Here is a 27,175-nt window from a genome sequence, read left to right on the forward strand (position 1 = left end):
TGTAACTGATAATGCCTCTACGGGATTTTCTTTTGTGTTCACATTTCAAAGGACATGCTTGGAAAGGTTTGTCAGCCTCAGGGAAGAATTCTTTTATTCCTACCTATAGTTTCTGATTTTTTTTGCTTAAGAGTTATATTAAACATGGGGTGTGCTTTTAGAAAGATACCATTCAAATAATTGTTCCCATTTTAGGCTGTTTCTTGTCTCTACAAAAAATACCATTTAATTTTGTCGTTCCGGGCGGCTAGGACAGAGGGGAAGGCATACGGCTTGTGGGAGACGATGGAATTTATAGCCGTATCAACGAGGGGGTTCCCCGCAGCGGTGATGATGGGCCCAACAGGGTGGAGACGGGGGGGGGGTGAGCTCGAAGTAGCCAAAGGAGAGGAGAAGCATGATGGTGGAGACAATAGTATCAGTAGCTTGTGGCGCAGGCAGATAGGGATGTATCTCTGCGTAGGTTGAGGGTTGCTACCGGGTCTGGGACGAAGGAGGGGCATGGGAGGAGGGCATTGGCAGCGAGGAAGGCCGCAGGCGTGAGGAGTGAGAGACACCGATGGAATACACTTTCCGGAACACGTACTAGAAGAGGAACTATTGGTGGAGCGGGTCTGGCTGGCTAAACCGCTAATAATTTCATCCAGGAGCACGGTGTTGAAGCCACACAAAACAACTACATCGTATCATTCAGCCAAAAGCCAATAAATTGATTCACCGAGAATTAATCTTCCAAGCCCCAAATCTAGGCTGCCTAGGTACGTGGCACCAGCAACAACACCACGAGCCAAATCCAACTGCAGCCAGGGCACCATCTAGATGGAAAATGGAGGAAGAAAGAATCCTCTGTGTGTCCTTCAAGAAGGAGATCACTTGGTAAGTGCTTCCATGAACCTCTATTGAAACTGCTTATTTTGACTTGATAGTTTACTAACCATAGGATATGAAGGATATGGTATTGTTGAAGACATTGTTTTGAGAGCGGGGACTATCTCCAGGGTAAAAACCTGTGATCTTTTGATCGGACGACGACGATGCTTGTACACCGTTTCCTTGTTAGAGGCGTCGCTGGTGGAGAGCCCGGGTTTCGGTGCTGTCTTGGTGGTGGTTATACTATTGTTGCTAGGTATGGAGTTTCCTAGCGGGACCTTTTTGTTAGTTTTCTTTTTCTTTTTTGGCTGTGTGCAACCGTACTACCATTAGGGTATTGCGTTGTTGCAGAGGCTGGGTGTATTTGGTATCTATGGATATTAATATCCCTTTATCGAAAAAAAGGATATGTGTTGATCAAGTTTTGCAACTCGCAGGCATGTTTGTGAAAATAGATGGCTTTGGCCTAGTTTCTTCTTAGGAGTTGTATTAGAAATCAATATGCTGATTTGATAGCTACTTTATGTCCTTTTTTTCTAGCAAGGTGTGATGGGTTCGCTGATCCATAGCTGTGGAGAAGCCTAAGGGGGAGCTAAAGAGGGAATGCAGAAATTAGGAGGTAGGTAGCCGATGACTTGCTTTTTAGGTGAGCTGCTAAAACTTCAGCTTGTGAGCCCTGTCCACGTATTTTAGTGGTGCTTGATTGTGGCCTTATTCAGGCACTTTAAGGTACAGATCTTTAGAAGACGCAGGTTCATGTTTAGAGCATGCACAATGCAAATCTCATCTGTAGATATGGAACCCAAGCATCTCTTTGGAAATCTACTAATATATGTGTTTTGTGTTTTCAGGCATGTACTTGGACAGGTCATGGTTTTTCATCACTTTGCTTAGGGGTTAGTTACCTATTCTCTGTTGAATAATCTGATTGAAGATGTTTCAACAATTTGTAAAGGCTACTTGATCATTTTCTAATTTAGTGCAAACTTGGGCAATATCAGCTTTTGGTCTTTGATGTTATCAATCAGTGTGGCAACACAAGGAGGCTATCAAAATGGTTCATAGAGGAGAAGAGAGGACCTAACTATGTAGATACCCCCAGAAGTTTATCTTGTTGTGTTGTATAAAATATCGTACCTCTCCCATGTCATTCCATGTCTTTTTCATTGACAATGTCTTAATGGTGTTCACTAACCTGACTTCTATTTTTAGTATGCAAAGAAAATAATTAAGAAATTGTAAATCTTTAGAAATGTTGGTGCTTAACTTATGTTATTCAAGACTTCCATTACACACTTGGGTGATTACTGTATTACAAACACGGGAGAGAAAAATGTGGCAAGTCATCACAGAGGCGTGTCTCCTACACTTCCGGCCTGATAAGTTGTCAGAGAGGCCGTGTCTCCTACACTTCCGGCCTGCCACATTTTTCTCTCCCGTGTTCCTAGCTATATATGAATATTCTTTGAATCAAGGAGAGCATAAGCTGAACGGCTCAACCTAGATAGGAACGTCTCGGGTCCCAAATAATAAACTCGAATGAACACAGTGTAGAAGTAACATTACTATTTTATACGATGATTTGGTTGTATGCTCGTGTCTCAACTACAAGAAAATGGTTTTATTTGCCGAGATAGAGCCGAGCGCATAAATTTATTATAATACCACAGCTAGCATCCATCAAATCTGTACATATGTGATCCTTACGTGATTTTGCCGGCCAACCATCCGTTCATTCATAATCTGGGGTGCTGGAGTGCCATTCGATCAGGTTGATGACCCTCACGTTGTGGAAGAATGCACATGTCTATATAGATATAGAAAACTGGCAAAGTAAAAAAACAACAAACGAGTACCACAGGTCATGAGGTAAAACAATAGTCAACTGAAAGAATTATTTTCAATAAAGGATATATATTAATATCAAACATATATCAAGTACATCGAGCCTCTGCAACAACACAATGTTAATAGAAAGAAATATCGCTAAGTACTTTGAAACCGCAATATATGATTGAGTGTATAAAGATACAGAGGTTATAACATCACTTATCTAAAATAATATAGAGAATTATGTAACCACATTAAAGTTTGACCGAATATTTTATCATCACAAAAAATGAATAAAAAAAATAGCAACCCCTCGCTTCATAAAATAGTAGCAACGGGGATTACATGTTGATCTACATCATATTAATACAATATAAAACGGAGGGTTCAGTTATTTCTTAAGGTGCATGCAACGTGAGATTTTTTTTTTAAACAAGGAGCGCCCTGAAGGGCCTGAAAGCATCTCATTAATTCCAAACAGTGGATGTACAAGTTAATACAAAGGACCCCATGAGATAAGAAGAAACATATAGGTCCCTATTAGTTGCAGAAAAGACCTCACTAAAAGATGTTAAAAAGCAATCCGATCCTTCTCTTACTCCACTACCGAGCCTGAGGTCAGCGTCGCCGCCGTCATGCCTAGAAGCGGGGACGGAACCACTTGCTTCTATGCAGACGTAGTATGCGGTAGCAGACCTCAAGAGGGGCCTCACAAAGGAGGTTAAACATTCGTCGGAGCCCTTCACCGGCTTTTGGATAGGCCATGAATAGGCCTTGGATGTCGGACGGCTGTCACCCGCCCGAGGTGATGCTCAAGAAAATCACTTCCCAACTCCACTACTGCCTGGCGCTGCTTGCAGCAGTGGATTCTTTGCCAACACCAGCGATGCAAAACGACACACCCTCAAACTCACCACTCCTGCCACGGGTAGAAGGAGGTGGGCGAAGAAGATAGGCTTGGCGTAGAATCCAAACAGGTGCCGTCGAGATGGCGCCCGCAGGAGACACAGCATCAGTGCCTGACCTACGACTTCCAAAGCTGCAACACATGAAGCTGAAATTTCTCCTCTCCTCGCCTCCACGGCCGGCGAGAGGAAGAAGGCAAGCACCACACCGAGGCAACTGGAATTCGCCCCACCAAACACCTGCATCAAGAAGCAACACAACAGCCTGCGTCCTCCCCTTGCCACCAAGGCCGGCCAGAGGATGCCTGCGCTGCCACTCGACTTCCGATGAAGACAGCAGAGAGCGATCTCATTTGAAGGAGTGTTGGCTCATCCTTCCACTTCCTTCCCCGGCCATAGAGGCAAGGAAATAAGAAGGATAAGCCCTACAAACCACCGGATCTGACCGCCGAGATCCCGGCCTTCACTCATAACTACGGGCATAGAGCCCAAAGCCAGCATAGAGCCGAACAAACAAGTGCAAAAACAACAGCTATATACACCGGCGTCTCTCCTAGACCAGCTCCGGCCGGCGGAGAGGCCATCAGATTGGCCCGGGGAGCGGTGAAAGACCTTCAGGTACTGTAGGGCCCTGAGAGCAGAGGGAGGGGAAAAAGGGAGCGTCCTGCTTTCCCGATCGATCCCCTCCAGTTCCCAACGTGAGATGAGAAAAACAAGGGGTTTCGTTATTCTTATGGTGCACCATTTTTTGTTGGTTGTTTGTCATGGATACAAAGAAATTGAGTTTGTTGACAAGGTAGTGGGATTTTAGAGAGTAGCGTGGGTATCCAGAGCCCACTGTACTGATCAAATACTATGACGGTTGTTGTGGTTAATTAGTGGGGTTCTGGACTCCTGATATAATGATTTGTACGGTGTGGACTGTGGAGAAGGCGCAGTTTAGTAAAAGGGGGTGCAAGAGGACGTATCACCACCGCATACTCTCTTTTCAAAGTAAAGATGATAATTTTTCTGTGAATTACTTGATACGAAAATAATTACATAAATAGTTCTGAAATAAATAGCACATTTTTTTCCGAAATGGGAGCATAGCCCCAGCCTCTGCATCCAAAGGATGCACAAACATAAAATGTTTAAATCACGTTGACATCAGGATTCAGGTAACAAATTGCTAAACTCAAGAAAATGATCTCACCTTCTTGGATATGATTATCTCAGGATAAGCTGGATAGAATGTATCTAGCGATTACCAGCTGATTATGATGGCTACTAATCGTGAAACAATAAAAGTAATATCATAGACGTATGACCAGAAGACTTGTGACAGATATTAACCTTGGTATAATCTTTGCTACCCCGATACCATGAGGAGCGATGCATTGCATCTCTGATAACATGTCTAATAAATATCAGCCAATTAAGCGAAGGTTTATTGTATCAATATATGTTGAGGATTATGTATAATATGTATCGATGTATGCTGACAACCCGTTGCACGACAAATTGACAAAATTAAAAACAACGTAAAGAAAATAATAAACATGAAAGCATGCAAAGATTCCGAGAAAATCAAGGTGTCGTGCCAAGCACGGGGAGTATATGATGCAGGTCAGCGGTAGTTCGACATGGACAGGATATTTTGAAAATCAATGCTGGTGTGTTCCTGTAGACTTGAAACGGCTGGACTTTTGTGTTTGATTGTTTGTGTATTCTCGTGGCTTCTCTATTTTCTTTTAGGTTCTCCAGTTTTTAGACTAGAATGTTCCTATAAAAATGATAAAACCTTCTAGAGATACACTGACATGTGATAAGTTAAATAATATTCTAGCTAGTGTCGAATGAGGGGCAAAATTTTCCTTTGGCAATGGTTCACGCTCTGACAAGATCGGTATCGGATCATACACTATTAATTAATTGACTCCAGTGATCAGACTCACTTAGTAAAGCTCAGTCTTCATTTGAACTATCTTGGTTAAGACAAGATGGTTTTTATGCATGAAGTTGAATGGAATTTTGTCGCTATGGCGACAAATCGAGGTGAGGTAATGGCAAATATAAATTACACATCTTAGACGCGTTCTTAGGCAACTGAGGCCTAGCCCAGATGGCTACCAGGGTGATGATATCTGGGAAGCCCCCCCGCTTGAGTTCGAGTCCCGGTACTCACTCGCGGGTGCGTACGCACCGTGCCACTTCTGTGCGCTTCTGTAAACTTAATACAATGCCGCCAAGGGCTAGTCCTGGGGGTCTCATTTTTTTAGACGAGTTCTTAGTGGATGGGCTCGCTCTTCATCTGTATAATATTTTATTTCTTAATATTATCAGCATCTAATTGTCACACTTGCAGTATTTTTTTAGCTTTCTAAATTATATGTTCCTGGAAGCATTGTTTCCGCTTACATGCAGATTACTTTATTGTCAAAATTATTAAAAAATGGTTGCCACAAGATGTACAATGTTTAGTTCTTTGTTTTTTCCTTTGATAAAAATATTTTTTCCTATAGATAGTATCAGAAAAATATCATTAAAGGTACTGATTCAGCAGCATTCCTATTTTTCTATATCGTTGCTTATATGCGATGCTCAAAACGTACCTACATGACTTTGGCCTAAAAAAAGATCTTGGATGCATGTCTGCCTGTTTTGTTTTTAGTTTTGACAATGTCGAATTTTATCACAGCATCCACCAAAACGTGATATTTCGGGTTCCTAATCTTTTGACTACACAAAGTGTGATTAGCTTATGGTAATGTAGAAAGTTGTAAGAGATAGACATGTGAATTACAGGAAAACATAGATTGATCTCTGTATTGCCAAGCAGGTTGCAGGCAAGCTAATCCTTTTTTTACAGAATTTTTTTTTTTTTTGCTTTACTTATGTTCATTATGACCTAACCCAGTATGGATAACTCGAAGGAAATCAGGGCAGTTTTGTAAGCAATGAGCAAGTTTCCTTGATGTTCCCTGATGCAGTCAAATACTCGCTGATACATATATGCAATGGAAACATTTCAACCAAATGATTTCTGTATAGAAAGCTAAGAATGAAAATAGTTTTGATATGCTTAGTGCTCATATTTGTATGTGTATGATCATTTTTGTTGCTATATAACGATCTCAATAACTGAATCCGCAGACTGTGCATGTATACTTATGTGCCTTTCATACTAACTGCATCGGCTTTCCTTGCAATTAAATATGACATGTGCTTCTTTATATTTATTTTTAAATACATTTTATTTCTTATCTATTGACTGTACATTTGTGTGGCTAATTTTGTATTTGATTGTCTATTTTTTTTACTGTGTGCCTGGGCAGAGAAGCTTTATGTTCTTTGATACAGTACATTTTCTACTGCTGACATACCAAGTTAGTGGCATCTAAATCATGTATATGTAAGTTTTTCTTTGAATCACACACATGTAGGTGCTTGAGTTAGAGTGAAGCTTCAGATGCTCGGCTTTGGGTTTCTTTTATGTTTCATATCCTCTTGTGTTCTTGCATTCTTTTATGCAATGTGTTCTCTCTATATTCAGTTAGTTCATTTTCATTTTTTTTGCAGGGCACCTTCTCTATTGCGATTGTCATGTCGACAGTAGGCCTGGAATATCTAGCCCTTAATTGCAGCTACTGTCGGTTGTTTTTTCTAAAATCTTTTGTGATTACACGTCCTACTGGAATCGTCAAGTCAGCATGATGCCTGGAATATCTAGCCCTTAGTTGATGCTCGTCTTTGGGTTTCTTTTATGTTGTTTATCCTCTCATGTTGTTGCATTCTTTTCTGCAATATGTACCCTCTATATTCAGTTAGTTCATGTTGTTTACTTACTCTTTTCCGCAGGGCACCTTCTCTATTGCAACGGGAGGCCTGGAATACTATCGGTTGTTTTTGCCAAAATCTTTTGTCATCACACATTGTTGTACTGGAATCGTCAAGTCAACAGGAGGCCTCAAATAGCTAGCCCTTAGTTGTAACTATCTTGGGTTGTCTGCGGATTTCTTTTGCTTGCGATGGTTTTCGCTAAGACACTTTGTAGCCATGTGTTGAAGCCTAGATCTTGTTGAGGTATAAATATCTTCCCAGCCCGCCTCGGCAGCTCCTGCACGCCTGCAGCAAGACTGCTGGAGCCGCTGGCGAGCTTGACGGCCAGGATCTGGTGGCCGGAGGCGCTCGGCGAAGGGCACCGAATGCAGTGTTGACCATGGACATGGTGCGCACGCGGCAAGAGGATCACACGGCCAGGGTAGCCGACCTGCTGCCTCCCATGGCCGAGGGAAGCTGCTTCGGCAGAGAGAAAGTCTCAAAGTGAGCATCATCCTTTTTCTCTCTGCTCCACTTTGTATTAGATCGATGTCCAAAATTTCTGGAGAGCTCTTCTTGTGTTGTGCATCATCATCTAGGATTATTTTCTCCCCTTTTGAGCTGTCCCTGTACACCTATTTACAGATTTGTGGTGTGCCCTGGTTTGAACCGAGATTGGTTTTTTTGGGGTACAGAGGTCACCATGCTGCATTGGCAAAGAGGTTGTGGATTCGTTCATTGCAGGTTTGAGCCTATATATGCCATTGTCTCTCTTATTTGTCTCACTATCTCTACATCTGCTGCTTTTTCCTGATTTTCTTAGTGCGGTTTTTCGTTGCAGCAAGCGCGAGAAGGCTGAGTTCATCAGCCTGGTATGGCGCTACCTCTGGTAATTATCCTCTTCAATTTCGTTTATATAATCTTGCTTATTTCCTATAATAACTTACTCAAGTTGGGTCTCTGATATTTGTGGTTGATGTGGCAGCGGGGAGGCAGGGCATATGGAGTGTTGTAAGATTCATACAGCACCGATGAGATGGTGATTCTAGACGAATCCTCTAACTGGTTGATTGGGTATGGAGTTTCTCTGTCCAGCCGCTTGTCTATTTGCTACATTGTTCAGTGTGATTTTCCTGTTAATACATATACTCACATCTAGAGAAATATCATGAACATTATGTTCAGTGCGGATCTGTCTTAATTTAAGGTTAAACTTTGGTATGAGATTGCAGGTCACACATACAGGTCCAAGTTGTGGACATTGTAGTGTTTGGTGGAACTGGCTGCAAAAATGTGTCCCCCAATATTTTTTGTGGGCTGCAATTAATGTAGTGAGATTTTTGTTAGCCGCCCCATAACGAGCTCCTGCTTTGCAGCAGCACGTGAATTCTTTTTCGCAGTTGTGATCATGAGATGCATTATTTCTTACTCACTAACGTATACCATTTCAAGACCTGGTGTGGGCTAGCTGGCTAAATCGAGCTGCACCTGCACTAAAATAAAAAGAGCGATATTGGACACTCGGTGCAGCTTACGAGTAGTGACTGATGGATCTATTGCGTCAGGCATGCCGATCAGTCAGCTCGGTTGAAGGACTGCACTGCAACCACGCGACGAAAATAAGTTTGGACCATAATGCAATGTATTTGACATAACGAGTAGTGCTCCAAGCTCTTCTAACAATCTGGTGAAGCTAGCAAGTGAACAAACTGAGAGCGATATTTAGCTGAAGATCCACTTACCAGGATCTCAAGAATCCCACCAAATCCAGGCCCTCCAGGTGGTACCAGATGCCACCCCACCCTGCTCTCCAGGCCTCTACTGATCCATTCCGCCAACAGTGAATGCTAACTGCAAGCTTCACGAGAACTCAACCAGGACATAATCCTGCTTCAGAGAACAAACCAACTAACCAAGACTTGATGCAGCTGTGAGGGGAAGAATTTATAGATGTAGCTTCGCATGGAACTGCCGTTCCATGGATCTCCAGCTGCTCTCCCTACAACAGAAAACAGTTTCAGGTCCAGAGACTGCTCGACCACCAGTTTCGTATCGCAAACACATGTACTGAATCAATTAATCTGGATGGTAAACTTAGTTTTACAACTTCTACAAACTTACTCCTACTTATTGTCACACAACAGACCTGGTGATGTACCTGGGATATGAACAAAATGTGGGACCTAAGCCAGACCATGGCAAAGCATTTTAGTGCTTATTAGTAAAAATCTGAGTGCTTGACATATTATTCAGAGAAGTTCAGTGATTGAGATATTAGTCACAGAATTTTAGTGTTTTAGATATTAGTAAAGCTAGTAACAATGATCAGAGTGCTTGCTTCTACAACTATATTGTCACACAATTGGCCTGGTGCTTGTCCATGTTTCAGGCATGAACACAATGTGGGACATGAGCCTGACCATGACAAGCCTTTTGTATGCTTACTATATCCCATGGAGCATTAGCCATTAACATGGTTAGCAGGTAAATTCAAATAACAAGAGATGATCCCAAACAATGCAGCAGAAAAAAGGTGTCCAAGGCTCCAAGCACAAAAAGGTATTCCTAGAATTTTCAAGTTGCAGTACTAGTCTTCTCTACATGAATACTGCAACTCCTCAGAACTGAGATAAATATAACCGTGTTCAATTCTCAGTTATTAGTGTCCATATGATCTACGTAACTAGATGCAACGGAATCATGACGAAAATTTAAATTTAACATAACATTTCACTGGTAAACTGACTTATGATGCAACCATTTAATTACACGAGTAGTGCTCCAACTGATGAGGCACTATCTATTGCTATTAATAATTCTGTGAAGGTTACAAGGTACGTGGTTCCGGCTAGGCGTCACGAATATATCAGACATACTGAAGTGAATAATATTATCAGCGATGGCAATGAGGCAACAAGTATTTGTACTGAAGAAATTGTTGCACCAGAAGAAATCAAACCCACGTTTAGAACTCCATGTAATTATATAATGGTGGGGCAGATTGCCATTAATTTAGTATAGTCTTAGTGCTAGTACGGATGGTTATTTAGCTAGTCACAAGTTAATTTCCTAGTAGCCTCAGTTTCCGTTTTGTGTATTTGGTTTCACGTTATATTAAAAGGCCAGACTAGCTGGGCTCGTGGTTACCGATTCAGAGTCCAATAAAAATTCTAGTGCTTGCATGCACTATATAAAGGTCATACGACCATGTAATTAGGGCAGACTCGTTTTGTTTTGAGAAATATACAGAAAATCGCCATGTTTGTTCGGCGGCCAATCTGGTGTACGTGAGTTTGAAACCCATCGTGGTTTGTTCCTATGCGTGAAGATTGTAGGAGCTGTTCCTCTAATCAGTACGTGATCTGCTGAAGATCGTCCAGGTGATTCTCTTGCTGTGAAGAGGTTTGCCTGTTGTTCCGGCCGGATTGCATCTCCACGATTGTAAACCTGCTGTTTGAGTTTTCTGTTTCATTGATCGCTAGTGTTCTGGAGCTAGCGCCACTACTGAAAAACTGAATTGTTTGCTGCTGACTGGATCGTGAGATCGGAGTTGGTGTATTTGTTCTGCTGCTTGTAAAATCGTACCGTGAAAGGATCATCAAACAACCCGCGGCTAATTACGCCGTATCATCTTGGTATCAGAGCAAGGTTGTTCACGGTTTGGATTTTTTTTTTCTCGCGGCTGTTTCTAGTTTGATCTTGTTCCGTTTTTGAGATGTCGCTGCACGAGGATTCTGATCAGGACGGAGATGATATTCCTTGGGGTCCAGAAGTAACTGAAGATCTGCGTATCCACTTGACGTCGATCAAAGACACTAATAAAAACCGTACAGGGGAGAGACCGGCAACATGGATTGATATGAAGCGTGTCATGAGGGAGGTATTTGTGCCCGCATATTACACTCGACAACTCCATAGCAAGCTGCGTCGTCTTGTGCAAGGTACGAAATCAGTTGATGAGTACTACAAAGAGATACAAATATTGATGATCCGTACAGCTGTACGCGAGTCCCCGGAGGCGACCATGGTTCGGTTCTTTGAGGGGCTGGAAGAAAAGATCCGCGACCGTGTTGATTTGATGCAGTATAACGATATACATGAGCTACTTCATCAAGCGGGGCGCGCTGAACGTTGGGTTTTGGAGAAGCAATCTGCGGATATTCGTCCAAGTTACAATAGTGGGAGGCGTAGTTCTTCTCATGTTGATGATGATAAGTTTAATGCTAAACCGGCTGTTTCTTCCAAGTCGATGAGCATTGAACATAGCAAGGTAGCTGCTGCATCAAAGGAGGTTTCTCAATCTGCATCAAGCACATCTCATCATAGCAATATTATATGTCACAAGTGTGGAGGAAGAGGGCACATAATGCGTGAATGTCCAAATCGAAAGACGATTTTGCTTGTTGACGATGCATATATTTCAGACTCTGAAGATGAGATGCCTCCACTTGAGGATGATACTACAAATGATGATGGTACTGCCTTGGATGCTTGGCCTGCACTTAATGTGCCAAGTTTGATGGCGCATAAGGTTCAGCGTGATGATATGGTCATTGTTGAGCCCGGACAGCGGCGTAGTATTTTTCAAACCGCATGTACCATCAAGGGAGAAATTTGCAAGCTGATTGTTGATGGTGGCAGTGCAAGCAACATGATTAGCAAGGATGTTGTGGAGTCTCTCTCTTTGCCTACATGGGAGCATCCGAAACCATACTATATGCAATGGATAAATGGTGTTGGCAAGTTGAAAGTCACCCATAGAGTGAAAGTTCCTTTTGCCGTTGATGGATATACTGATAAAGTGGAGTGGGACGTTCTTCCTTTACATGTTTGCCATCTGTTATTGGGACGTCCGTGGCAACACGATGTCAACGCACTTCATCATGGGCGCACAAACAGGTATACTTTTATGCATAAGGGTGAGTTCTATACTCTTCTTCCCAAAGATGCCAAAGATATCAAGTGTACCGTTGAGGTGTTTAAGAAAAAATCTGCAAGACGTAGGTCGAAACCGAGGACGGTTTCCCTTCAAGGGAGGGAGGATGATGAGGCACTATCTATTGCTATTAATAATTCTGTGAAGGTTACAAGGTACGTGGTTCCGGCTAGGCGTCACGAATATATCAGACATACTGAAGTGAATAATATTATCAGCGATGGCAATGAGGCAACAAGTATTTGTACTGAAGAAATTGTTGCACCAGAAGAAATCAAACCCACGTTTAGAACTCCATGTAATTATATAATGGTGGGGCAGATTGCCATTAATTTAGTATAGTCTTAGTGCTAGTACGGATGGTTATTTAGCTAGTCACAAGTTAATTTCCTAGTAGCCTCAGTTTCCGTTTTGTGTATTTGGTTTCACGTTATATTAAAAGGCCAGACTAGCTGGGCTCGTGGTTACCGATTCAGAGTCCAATAAAAATTCTAGTGCTTGCATGCACTATATAAAGGGTCATACGACCATGTAATTAGGGCAGACTCGTTTTGTTTTGAGAAATATACAGAAAATCGCCATGTTTGTTCGGCGGCCAATCTGGTGTACGTGAGTTTGAAACCCATCGTGGTTTGTTCCTATGCGTGAAGATTGTAGGAGCTGTTCCTCTAATCAGTACGTGATCTGCTGAAGATCGTCCAGGTGATTCTCTTGCTGTGAAGAGGTTTGCCTGTTGTTCCGGCCGGATTGCATCTCCACGATTGTAAACCTGCTGTTTGAGTTTTCTGTTTCATTGATCGCTAGTGTTCTGGAGCTAGCGCCACTACTGAAAAACTGAATTGTTTGCTGCTGACTGGATCGTGAGATCGGAGTTGGTGTATTTGTTCTGCTGCTTGTAAAATCGTACCGTGAAAGGATCATCAAACAACCCGCGGCTAATTACGCCGTATCACCAACCATCTAAAATCAGATGCAGCTTGCAACTCAACAAATAAGAAACCCTAACTCTCGATCAAGCACAGAATACTGCAGGTTACGGTAAAGAGTTCCCGATCAAGAACCAGTTTCATGTCGTGGACACAAGTACTGGATAAATTAATCTGGATGATGAACTTGCCGATATAGTGTATTACATACATGGTGTAAAATTTAACAAGGTAGGCACTCCAAATATTTTGTCTCACAAGTTTATTCTTCCGCCGAAGAGGCCATGTCAGTAACACCCAGCTGACACCAGGCAGCCAAAGTTCGAGCAGCTGAGCAACTACCTGCAATGGCACACAATACATGCAGTAAGATCAGAGGGCTTACTTTTCACAATTGCATGTACTTTCGTTACACAATTGGCCTGAGACATGAGCCTGACAATCAGAAACCTTCCCTATGCCTATTGGTACAAGTCATGTTTTCCAAGACTTGTGTTAAGATTGAACAACTCATGAAGCACCAATCAAAAAAATCATATCATCCTTTAAATAGTTACCAGGTAAAGCAGAGACCATTCCAAACAATGCAACCGAAAAGTTGTGTTAGGATAGCACAAAAAAGGTATCCATCTAGACAAAAGGATGATATGATTTTTTTTGATTGGTGCTTCATGAGTTGTTAGGATAGCACAAACACTAGTCTTTTCTACAGGAATACCACACTTCTTCTTGGAACGAGACAAATATTTGTTTTCATTTCTTGCTGTAACACTGAGCTTTGTCTGTAATAAGACCCACCTAACCAGTTGGAACAGAGTCATGAAGAAAAATGAATGAACACAGAGCATTTCATCGAGAAAGTGACTTAGGATGCAACTATTTATATTTGGCGAGTAGTATTCCAGCCATCTTCTAGAAATCAGATGCAGCCTACAAGTCAACAAAGAGGAAATCCTGTTTCTTTTCTTCATCAGCTACAACAAAGGGTGGATACAGGCAAAATATTGACTATTACAAAGATCACAAGATGTAAAGGTAAAGCCAATTCTTCAGTTCAAGGAATAGGGAAATGAGGCATATAGATTGTCAACAATTGAGTACTAACAGAAAGCACTAGGTAAATAAATGATAAAAGGCAAAGGCAATTTCTCATCCCAATGAATGGACACTAGGCATATAGATTACAAACAATTGAGTACTAAGAGAATGCACTGGGTAAATAAATAAATGATAAAAAGCAAATTCAATTCCCCAGCCCAATGAATATGGACATCAGGCATACAGATTTCTAACAATTGACTACTATTAAGAAGAACCACTAATACAAAAACAAGGCAAAGCCAAGTCCCCAGCCCAGAAACATAGATGCATGAGGTGGATCGTTTGGTAAGATTTTCAAAAGTAAAGCAAAACGACTTGGTGAATTTAGCATCAACAAGTCACTTCAGCCCAAAAGTAGGTCAAAAATAGCATATATTTATGTAGTCACATAACATTCAGATCTTCTGATCATAACCTTATGTATATCAATACAAAAAGAATAAGAGGAAGCCAACAGGCTCATACTTGATCCATGATACAGCTAGGTCATTGAGAATAACCACCTCATTAGCAACCGTCAGACAAAAGGCAAAGCATTCACAGCATAACCTTCAAGTGCCACGAAGAAATTATGTCGAACAAGAGTTTGCTTGAGCCGAAGGTCCCAAGCATAGATGTGTTGGCCAGTACGATGGAAGTTATCAACCAGTTTGCCATCAATGTTGATATAAAACAGCCACTCGCCATGACTGACCAGCAAGAGGACTTCACCTTCCACCGACACAACGCTGGCAGTCCAATTGTGATCCAACCATCGAAACCGCCTCTCGATTTCTGCAGCCGGCAATTTGATGCTATACTCCCACTCCCAGACCTCGCTTTCGTAGTTCTGCAACACCCATATGTAAACAGTTTGCATGGCCTTGTCCAAGCTATAGATGCCAAGCGTGGCATCCATCTCAAAGATATATGACCTTCCAGGAACATCTGGAGCACGCATCTCCCGGAACGACTCGGATGTGGTGTCAAATACTATTACCACTTCGCTTCCAGCGTGATATTGCTGTGGGTCACTCTGACGATGCACTGGGAACCAATGCAGGCTATCACGGACCAAGGCAGGTGTGTGCAAGTAGGTTGATTCAGCAGCCACTGGCCCCCCGATGTACCTCGGCGGCTGGTCGGAGCCCAATGCGAAGATGTAGCAGCCCACTTGACCTTCAGGTAGCGGATCGGTGAGAGTCCGTTGCAGTAACAGCCGGTACTCGTCGGTAGCGTGGTGCAGGTACATGCCCAATAAATCGAAGTCCGACAGTTGCCGAAGGGGAGCATGCTGACGCGTGGCCATATTAGAGACGGAGTAGCAGGTGCCTGACGCGCCGTGGTTGGAGAGGATGAGGAGGCCGTCGCAGCAGGCCTCCAGACAGGAAGAATCTTCAAGATGGGCAACGGGTTGGAGCCGGGCGTCGGCAGCTCGGTGATCGAAGGCGAAGAAGTATTGGTGGCGGTCGTCGCCGTATACGGAGCTGCAGACGACGGGGAGTCTGGGCTGCCGGCCGTGGTGGACGAGGAGGAAATCCCGGCTGGAGGTGCCGCGGCGCCAGTCGCGGCAGACGGCGCGGCAGCGGAGTAGAGATCTTGGGGGAAGGCGGGTGAGGATTTCCCAGAAGATGATCTCCGCCGGGAGGCCGCGGGTGGGAAGCGTTGCTCCTCCCGTCCTTGGGGCCTTCGCCATTGTCGCCGGTGGGGGATTCGATCTTAGAAAAAAGATGAGTTTCTTTTTTCTCCTTTGAGCAATTCTTTTCTGAGGGAATTCTCCTTTTTTTTTTTTTTGAGGGAATTCTCCTTTGAGGGGTTGTGGTCATACCTGGCCAATGGGCCGTGCCGTGGCGTGCTGGCCTGCCAGCACGCGGATTCAGCCCATCACGGGCCCAGCATGGCATGTGGCTAAACGGGCCCGTGCTGGCCCGTGGCACGCTGGTCCCGTGCTTGGGCCTCGGGAGCAAGCACACGGGCTGGCCTGGCACGGCCCGGTAAGGCGTCGGTCCGCGATGGCACACGACCAGCCCACCAGGCACGCGAGACACGACAACCTTTTCTCGTGGATTCCTTCGTCGAACGGTCGTGGGAGCGTCGCGCGTACGGTGGGGTTCCTTCGGGTTTGGGAGCGTCTGGCGCTCTGCTCGCTGCTCGCGGTCGTGAGGGAGCGTCTGGCGCTCTGTTCGCGGTCGTGAGGGAGGTCTGGTTGCTGGCTTGTTGCCCGTTGGGAGGGATGGGGGCAATGGGGCTGACGTGGCTTAGGGTTTTGGGGTGTTTTTGGTCCTTTTTAGTGCAGATTGCGAATTTTTGGTCGTTTGAGTGGTCATTTTAGTTCAAACTTGATCATTTTTTCAGTATAAAAAGGGTAGCACATGTCTCTAATTTTCCACACTCAAACATCCCTCTCATTTCCACACTCAAAGCCTCAAAAATGGATGATCCAAACCGATTTCTCTTCCCCATGGGTTAATTCGGGTTAAAACTCCCTACCTCAACAACGACTATCATACACCTCTCTATACACAATCCGAAAATAGTTCATCCAACTCCGCTGGCACTTCCAGCACCCTAGGCCCCGAAAGGCGAAAAAAACCTTCTGGGAGCACTACGTGGAAGAAGAATTCGTAGATGGCGATGGTACCACGAAGTTGAGGGCGAAGTGCCTCCATTCGAGGTGCACTAGCGGATTTTCTGTGCAGGAGGGCGGAGGAAACAACCACATGAAGACCCACGCCAAGAAGGATGAACAAAGCGCTACGATCCAGAGAAGGATCAAGTTCAACCCCGACGGCTTAAAAGGTATTTTCGTCTATGATCAAGAGCATCAAGATGCTCTATCATGTTTAATTGCTTCAAATGATTTACCGTTAGGTTTTGGTGAGTCTCCGACTTTTGCCAAATATATTAGAACTGCTCATACCTCTGATTTCAAACGGTGTCTAGACAAACTACAAGTAGGAATATGAAAAAAAAAGTTGCTCAAGCAGGTTTATTAGCAATAAAAGAAGAGTTAGGCACATCAAAATTTTCAGTCTCTATAACATTAGATATCTGTAGTGGTCGGGCTAAGCAAGATAATATTTCTGTGGTTGCACATTATATTAATAGTGATTGGGAACTACAAAAAAGAGTCATATGATATGAATTAATTGAGTATCACATACCGGTGAGAACATTGTTGAAGCTATATGTAAAGTTGTAGATCATTTCGGTCTTACGGATAAGATATTTGCGGTAACTTTGGATAATGCTTCATCAAATACTAGTGCAATGCAAATTCTCACTACTATATTTGAAGCATATGCATCAATTTTTTTACTCCATCAGCCTTGTGCTTGTCATATAATTAATCTTATTGCTAAAACTGCTTTAAAGAATCTAGAACCACACATTGATAAATTGCCCATATCAATTGGATGGTTGAATGGTTCTAATCCACGACTTGTAATTACGGTAGGTATTGCGCTCTTGTAGATGAAACTTGCCATAAGTTTCATCAAGATATGCCTGTTAGATGGAACTCTACATATTTGATGCTTAACTCACTTATCGGGGATAAAGTTTCATTCAGTGCATTTATTAATCAACACTGCCAATAGAAAGACCTATCTGGTGGGGATTTTCTCACCACCGATACATGGCACATTGCTAAATCAATGGTTCAATTTTTTGGAGACTTTTTATGATTCAACTGATGCTTTGTCTAGAGTTTATTATCCCACATCTCCTATGATTGTGCATAATAATCTTGAAATTCCCAACACCTCAAACAATATGAAAATGATCCCATTTTACTTGAAGCTGTTGGAAAAAATGAAACTTAAATATTTGAAATATTGGAGAAAAATCCCCTTCTTGTATGTATTTGCATTTATATTAGATCCTAGGGCTAAAATGACCACTTTAGGTACCTGTCGCGACCCCGGAGGTCAGGGCTAGACAAACCCAGATATCACATCTGGCATATGCCTAACCTAGATCTCTAGGGCCTACAGGGTGAGAATCGGTAACACAACAGTGACTCTACGGCTCAAAGAAAATATATTACAACTCTTAGCAGAGTTAAGATCCAAATTTATTACACGTAGAGGTCACTGACCACAATTCAACAAGCAGCGAAAAGCAAATTATGTTATTCTAGATAACAAGACTGCAAAGGTCCTAAGAGACCATAACATAAAGCGACGTTCCAGCCCATAAGTCTCAGACTACCGCCTGGGGAACTCCAAACTACTCGTCGACGTTGAGGTAGAAACCACCATCAGTTGGAAGGACTTCATCTGAAACAAAGCATGCAAGGCTGAGTACATGGACTCAGCAAGAATTAGTACAACTTGTTAGCAAAGCGGGTATGTGAGGCTTTATGTGGAGCTTATTTTGCGGAAAGCCAGTTTTCCTTTGTAAACAGGAGGGAGAAGACCTCGTCTATTCAGAACATTTTCAAAGGGATAAGAGAGCGATAACAACTCTAGCTCTAATATCATCATGTTGAATCCACCGAATCTTCATCATCACCTGAACCTATTACCTAGGATCACCCCCTTGACGCCCCGAGAAGGGATGCTAATTCACACATTGACATCAAGTTTTACGATTAGGTTCAAGTTGTCTATGATCACAGAATCAATCACCAAGTCGTCTGTAACCGTGGACATGGCTTTTAAAAAAGATTTACCCTATAGGGGTGTACACTTCTTTGGTGTGCCGGCAGAGGGTGGTCGACCAAAACCTTTCCCTTACTTCGCCTATTCCATGAGTCAAACTAACTGGGAACTCCGTCACCGTAGGTAGCCATTCTCCGTGATGAGGCCTAAGGGCTAGGGTTTGCCCAGATCTCACGAATTTGACCAAGTGTGTGGATGAGAAAGGTGGGAAAGGGGAAGAACACACACAAAACTCAAATCAAAACACACACAACCCAACACAAAACCAAATTTAGTCCCTTGGTAGGTTAAACCAAGCGAATAGAACCACTCCTTAGAAAGACCCTTGGGTTGAATCTAAGAGGTGAGAGATTGGTGATGGAGATCCAACTAGAACTTGGATGAAAGAGGTGGTAGCCTTGAATCATCCATGAAAAGTAGAAATCCCTCAAGAGTGCCTTGATACAAAGAACATAGTTCTAGGGAGACAAAGCTCATGTAGTCTAAGCCAAATCTTGTCTAACCCTAATTGGGGGAGGGGGATGAGATACATATAGCTCAGATTTCATCCAAGGGCATAAGGGACATTACACACAAGTTAACTTAACCCTAGATGACTAAATGGATGGTTGAGATGAGGTCAAAACGCTTCGGCCGATGCCACCCGGTCATATCGGCCAGGGGACCCGGTATGACCGGCCAGACCTCCTGGTTTCGCCGGACATTACACACAAGTTAACTTAACCCTAGATGACTAAATGGATGGTTGAGATGAGGTCAAAACGCTTCAGCCCGATGCCACCCGGTCATACCAGCCAGGGTACCCGGTATGACCGGCCAGACCTCCTGGTTTCGCCCTTAGCTGCTGGAAGAGGGTCGGCCGGTCATACCGGTTGGGGAGCCCGGTCATACCGGGTGGGGCCGGTCATACCGGCTGCCAGGGCCGGTCATACCGGCCAGACCTCCTGGTTCCGTTTCTTCGTGTTGTGAGGTGTTGGAGCCTGGGCTGGGTCTTGGTAGGGGCCGGTATGACCGGCCCAAGTGGTTGGTATGACCGGCCAGGCATGTTTCCCTTCTTCTCTCCGTTCTCTTCTTCTCCCTTGATCTTCTCCTCTTCCCCCATGAGCAATGGGGCTTCCTCCTCCTCGTATCCTTGATGAACCATGTACCTAATTGCACATAGGCGTTGACATGAGGTAGCATTCCATTTGGAGATGTGTCTAGGTCACGCATAGAGAGGAGTGAGTTCACCTTGTCATGGGTAGTTTGCACTCGGGCTCGAGTCCTCGTTCCACTTGGGGGATAAGGTGGCCATGATGTAGTTCCGTTCTTGAGCGGGGATGCATCATCTCCCCCCCCCCCTTGGGGAAGAGTCGTCCTCGACTCTTGTTCCTCCTCATCTTCATGATGTGGTGAGAAAGACCATGTGCTTGAAGAGCTTTTGGAAGTGGGGGCACCGGGTATGAGGCCGATGCGGTGTTCGATCTTCTTGTTGGAGTCCTTGTTGGGGTAGCTCTCAATTGCTCGTTTCGTCAACTCATGCTCCGTAGAGGTTGATGGTGCCGTTCTTGTACCTTCACACAACAAAGACCAAGCCAAGTTTGTGCGTGTGTGATAGAGGAGCATATCATCAACGACATGTCCATTCATACTCAAAACACCATTAGCACAACACACATATATCAAGAAGAATGCATATGCAAGGTCAATGTGTAAGAGCTCCGTATGGACATCTTCCAAATGCGAAAACACAAAAACTCCAAAATGTGAGACGACCATGGTGTCCATCTCATGTAGAAACTCACTTTAATTATTGCACTCAACGCATCGGAAAGAGAAATTGTTCAACATCCTTGAAGCAATAAAAGGAGAATTTGGCAAAAACACATAAGGGAGAGTGTCCAAAATACCATCAACATGTGTGCACACAAACCATTGGAAAGAAAATTTGGTCCTCATGTTTGTTGCAACACAAAACTCATCCTTCCAAAAGTTCACCAAAACAACATTTGCACAACCGTGCGTGCCAACAAACCAAATGAAAGAGAAATTGTTCCGCTTGTTTGAGGCAACACCAACAGTAAGAATCACATCATCATGCTTGCAAAGGAACCACAAGAAAGAGAAATTGTTCGGCATGTTCAATGCAAGGCATGGGAAAGGTATTAGAGCCGGGTTCGATCTTTTGCTTACTATTATGCTCTCAAGAGCTCTTTTGGTCAACTCGTGCTCAATCGAGGTTGACCTTGTCTTTCGTGTACCTACACACAAAATAGGTAAAGCAAAGAACGTGTGTGCATGGTATATGAACACATCATCCATCATGATGCGCCATTTCTTTTGCACATCACCATTAGAGGTAAGCAAGATATTATAGTACACATGGTGAATATGCGGGGAAAACTTAGGAACATGCTCAACATGGATATATGCAAAGTCTCCAAAAGGTGAGAGAGCTATGGGGGCAATCTCATTCACAAGCATATTAACATCATTGCAAACCAAGCATTGAAAATAGCAAGTATCCAACATTTTGGTTGCACTAATGGGAGAATATTGCAAGCATGTAGCACAAAACATGTTCAAAATTTCATCATTGTTGTTGACCAACCTAGGGAAAGAGAAATTGTTCATCAAGGTTGTCACAACACAAGCATTATCATTTTCATTGCAAGCAATACATGGGAAGGAGAAATTGTTCAACATATTGCAAGCAATAGGAGAGAAAGTGAAACTCTCATAACATGGCATGGTCATGTTATCACAAGCAACCAATTCCACATGATCAACAATGTTATCTAGCAATGCTTCACATGGGAAAATGAAAGAAGCATATGACATAGCATTTGTATCATCAAGATCATGCATGCACTCATAAGTCATCATGTCCACTAGTGGGATCATGGCATCATCAACACCCATATAGGTACCTTTTTAGTCCCGCTCATATGAGGTAGGTGTTGTGGAAGTGGTAGGCTCCATGTGGCCTCCTTGTTCATCTTCAAGAAAGCATGGTGTGATATCATCATCTTCATGCACCATGTACATCTTCTCCATGATCGGCGTCTCATCATCCATGGAACCTAATGAGACACGAGAGAAGACACTAGAGGTAGAGGGTAAGTTGTTAGAATTCGAAATGGCCTCACATGACCTATCAACTACCACTCTCATCTCACTTGGTGTGTCACTCATGCTCTCGAAGTGGAGGCACTCAATCTCACATATAGTGGAGTTGCTCATCTCACATATAGTGGAGTCGCTCATCTCACATATAGTGTAGTCCCTCATCTCCATGGCACTAGCGTCGTCGATGTCCGCGCAACCTAGCAAAGAGGAAGACAACACAGGAGGAGTAGAGGTTAAGTTGTTAGAAATCAAAACATCCTCACTCGACTCATGGGGTGTATCACTCTTGCTCTCAAGGTGTTTGAAGTATGCGTTGCACTCGGCTTTATCTTTGGGTGTCATTTTTGCTTCTCGAGCATCTAGCTCGGCGAAGTATGCTCTCATCTCGGCTTGTTATTGTGGGGTCATCATGTCACTAGGATAGGTGTATATGTATGTTGGAAGTAAAACTACACAAGTATATGTGGTGGATGTTAACACGACAAAAGCTATGTGGTGGATGTTAGTGGAGAAACTACCATCAAGTCTCACCTTGAAGTGATAGAATTGGGTCAACTAACTAAACCAAGATATAATTCAATTTGTGTCGGGGTTACACACACAAAAGCTAGCAAATATGGTGGTAGGTGAGGGTGGTGGAAAGCCAAATGATGAAATCCGAAATCAAGTGTTATTGTCAAGAGTGGGTGAAATCCAAAAATCAAATGTCAAAGCGATGATCACTACTAACACGGAAAGATGTGGAACTCACACACGAGATGAATGGGGTTAGTGCGACCAAGGAATGAGCGGAATAAATACAAGAACCCATTAGTGAAAGTGCATGGAGCCCCCATGTGTGGTTTTGGTAATTAATGACAATCCCTATGGACTAATGTTTGCATTGAGTTGTATGTGTAGGAGTTGTCCATAGGCAATTCTTGAACCATATGTTGGCTTCAAGGTTGCAATAAGAAGAATTTGATGAAGGATATCAAGTGTCAAGTATGTCTTGAAGATGAAGATGAAGTGAGCCCTCAAGTTACTTCAAGACATCAATTCTAGTGCAAGTTCAAGATGAGCCATCTCGAAGAGATCCTTTGCTTGAGTCTTGCCATCCATATGGTGATCATGGATATGTGAAGATGCATCGAAGAAGAAGCTCTCCCATGGTGGATTATGGGGGAGCAATCCACATGGTGGTCATGGTTATGTGAAGATGCGCCGAAGAAGAAGCTCTCCCATGGTGGATTATGGGGGAGCAATCCACAAGACTTCGTCAAGCAAGCACAAGCAAGAAAGGTGTTCCATCTTGTTGAGGTCAAGATCGTCGTCATCGAGCTCAAGTGGAATGCGCAAGTATAAGGTTTGCTCTTGATAGGGTTTCTTTCTCACCGGTCTCATAGTGTAGTTGGAGACCGGTTTATAGTTTAGTTGCCGTACTATCAAGAGGGCTCTCGAGTGAGTAACTCGATCGTATCGTTCGGAGAGAGCTCAAACCTTTGCATCCTTGCATCATCTTTCTTGGTTGTTATTTGGACCTTATCCATGTGATGTTTTAGAGCTTGTGCTTATTCTCATGACAAGCTCTAGTTCATCAAAAACGGATTTCGCATAGATCACTTGTTGCGTTATCGAGTTTGGTTCATCATCTTTCTTCGTTTTATTTGGATCTTATCCATGTTATGTTTTAGAGCTTGTGCTTATTCTCATGACAAGCTCTAGTTCATCGAAAATGGTTTTTGCATGGGCAACTTGTTGCATTTTCAAGATTGGAGGTTTTACCGGTTTGCTGTTTATAGATAGGTAAAACCTTTATCCATTTGTTTCTATCCTACTTTGCTGGACTACGATGTTTCTATGCATATTGTTGTAGAGCTCGTTGTTGTGATTTCAACGAGCCCAAGATCATCGAAATCGGAATCCGGATGCAAAAGTTATTAAGGTTTTCGTATCGGGTGTTTGGGCAAAAACTGGGGGGCCGGAACTGCTGCCGGAAACACCCCGGCACTGCCGCCGGGCCGGCACTGCCGGTGGAAAAAGGCCAGCACTGCCGGCCACCCCGGCACTACCGGTGGAACAAGGCCGGCACTACCGGCCTGTCGCGATTTTGGCCCCAACGGGTAGAAATCTGAGACCCCTTTTTAAGGCCTTCTTCCTCCTCTTTCTCCCCACTTCTTCCTCCTCCTTTTGCTCTCCACCATTGTTGACTTTGATAGCTTGCCACATCCCTCTACTCCTCCAATGATTCTTTAATCCATTTGAGGGAAAAGGAAGAGGAGATCTAGATCTACAATTCTACCAATCAAATCCATCTCTTTGTGAGTGGAACTCTCTAGATTTTGATCTTGGTGTTCTTTGTGAATTCCTTTGTTCTTCCTCTCTTATTCCCCCAATAGCTTTTGTAGCTTTGTTGGAATTTGAGAGAGAAGGACTTGAGCATCTTTGTGGTGTTCTTGCCATTGCATTTGGTGCATCGGTTTGAGTTCTCCACGATGATTCGTGGTGGTGAAAGCAAGAAGGTTGTTACTCTTGGGTTCTTGGAACCCTAGACGGATTCTAGGCCTTTGTGGCGATTTGTTGGGAGCCTCCAATTAAGTTGTGGATGTGTGCCCCAATCTTTGTGTAAGGCCCGTTTTCCGCCTCGAAGGAAATCCCTTAGTGGAACCGTGACCTAGGCCTTTGTGGCGAGGGTCACCGGAGATTTAGGTGAGGCGCCTTCGTGGCGTTCGGTGTGTGGTGTGAGTACCGCATCTTGAGGTGAGGCCTTTGTGGCGTTGGTGTGCATTGAGCAACCACACCTCAAGGTGAGCCTCTTGTGGTGTTCGGGAGCACTAAGCAACTGCACCTCTCCACCGGAGATTAGCACTCGCAAGAGTGTGAACTCCGGGATAAATCATCGTCTCCTGCGTGCCTCTGTTATCTCTATACCCGAGCACTTTACTTATGCACTTTACCTTGTGATAGCCATCGTGCTTGAAATTATATATATCTTGCTATCACATACTTGCTTGTATTGCTTAGCAGAAGTTGTTGGTGCACATAGGTGAACCATTGCTTAGAATAAGTTGTTGGTGCACATAGGTGAACAATAGTATAGGCTTTGGGCTTGACAAAGTAAACGCTAGTTTTATTCCGCATTTGTTAAGCCCATCTCGTAAAAGTTTTAAATCGCCTATTCACCCCCCTCTAGGCGACATCCGTGTCCTTTCAATTGGTATCAGAGCAAGGTCTCTCATTCTTAGGCTTCACCGCCTTGAGAGTAAAGATGTCGGTTAGGGGATTAGCGCACAATAACTTGTTTATATTTGATGGCACAAATTATGATCTATGGAAAATTTATGTGCTTAAAATCTTACGGGGTATGTCCCCGGACATGGAGCGATTTCTTGGCATGGGTTTTTCTGCTCCTAAGGATCCTCAAAATTTATCTCTTGAGGAGGAGAAAAACTCTTGCCTCGATGCTCTTGCTTCTCATGTGTTTTCCATTGTTGTGAGCAATGTAGTTACTTCGTCAATCATGCCTTTTGGGAGCTCTCATGAATTATGGACAAAGCTTCAAGACAAATATGATGTGTCCAATATTATTAAGGATGATTGTATTGCTTCCACTTCCGGCTGTGATGAGTTCTCATCTTCATCCACTTCACCAATGTGTGGCAAGACACAAAGTAATGATATGGTGAGTGGTGATGGAAATTGCAATGTCGGTATTGAGCTTACTATTGATGATCCTTCATCTATATCTCATTGCAATGGTTCATCTTTGGACTTAAACACATCTAGCACTAGAAATGATTTACATGCTTGTGTTGATAGTCCTTGCATATCATGTGTAAGTTGCTTGAATAAATCTAATGATGATATGCTTGCTTTGTCTTGTGGCCATGATAAAAATGCTTCTATTTACTCTAGTTGTTGTGTGACTAACATTGTAGAGGAAACCAAAGATTCTATTGGTCAAGACAAGATCTTGAAAGGGGCCTCAAGTAACTCCTCATCTTTATCTCATGGTTCTCATATGTGCCTTATGGCCAAGGGTTCCACGGTATCTCCTACCATGGAACCTCATACTTCTCGTGGTGATAAGGATGAGGATGTTTATGAAGAAGATGATTGGGTTGTCTCTCTACGCGATAAGGGTAAGAGTGTATTCAAGGTTATTTGCAAAGATAAAATTGCTTGCTCTCACTTCTTTGAAATCTTGACTACCGCTATTGAGAGCCAAAAACTTATTTGGATGCATGAGAACACCATTGATAAAAAGGGTGCTCTTGAACGTGAGTACGCCAATGATGTGGCATCTCTAAAGGATGAACTTGAAGAAGAACAAAGAGGAAACCTTTGCTCTAGAATTGTCTAGAGAAAAGGAAAACCATGATAGAGCTCTTGAGGTGGCAAATGAACTAAAGCTAAAAAATGATAAGCTTGTGTTTGTTAATGCTAAACTCCTTGAGGATTTTGAGCAACTCAAAAAGGGCTCAAGGGTTATTGAGAGTGCGCTCACCAAACTCACCGAGTCGCATGAGCAACTTAAAGCTTCTTATCTAAAAGAGCATGACAACTTGCCTTCTCCCATTGCTATTAATAATTATGCTTGTGCTACTAACTCTACTTCTTGTGAAGCATCTATCTTGAAGGAGAATGTTGAGCTAAGGGCTCAACTTAAATTGCTAACTAGCAATTATGGGAAATTGGAAGAAAATCATGGAAAGCTTTCTATCTCCTATGAGGATCTTCTAGCCTCTCATGATAGGCTAAAGTTAGCTCATGAGGCTATAATATCTAAGGCAACTCCTTGTGAGCCTCATGTGGGTACTAGCACTACTACTCAAAATGTTATATTGCCATGTGCTAGTCCTAGTAATTCATCCACTCATAATATTGCTAAATCTTGTGATGAATTATCTTCCTTGCCTTGTTGCTCTAATAATGAAGGTTCTACTTCCTCTAGTACTTGTGTTGTTACTAACCATGTAGAGGAAATCAAAGAGCTCAAGGCCCAAGTCTCTTCTTTGAAGAACGACTTGGTAAAGGGTCATGAAGGGAAATACAAACTTGACAAGATGTTAAGTG

At 43.2% G+C, this 27,175-nt stretch overlaps 2 long non-coding RNA genes across 2 annotated transcripts; one reads left to right on the forward strand and one right to left on the reverse strand.

Annotated features, from left to right (window-relative positions):
- The first annotated feature begins 5,896 nt into the window (after positions 1–5,896).
- LOC124698576 lies at positions 5,897–7,515 on the forward strand. The gene is made up of 2 exons (XR_007001010.1): positions 5,897–6,999; positions 7,167–7,515. It is a non-coding gene; the product is annotated as an uncharacterized LOC124698576 (long non-coding RNA).
- A 1,456-nt stretch (positions 7,516–8,971) lies between these two features.
- Positions 8,972–15,594, reverse strand: LOC124698578. The gene is made up of 3 exons (XR_007001011.1): positions 14,835–15,594; positions 13,480–13,610; positions 8,972–9,405 (listed from the first exon to the last, which is right to left on the reverse strand). It is a non-coding gene; the product is annotated as an uncharacterized LOC124698578 (long non-coding RNA).
- Between the last annotated feature and the right edge of the window lie 11,581 nt (positions 15,595–27,175).

This window comes from Lolium rigidum, chromosome 3, assembly GCF_022539505.1.
Source record: "Lolium rigidum isolate FL_2022 chromosome 3, APGP_CSIRO_Lrig_0.1, whole genome shotgun sequence".
Classification (NCBI taxonomy): Eukaryota; Viridiplantae; Streptophyta; class Magnoliopsida; order Poales; family Poaceae; genus Lolium; species Lolium rigidum.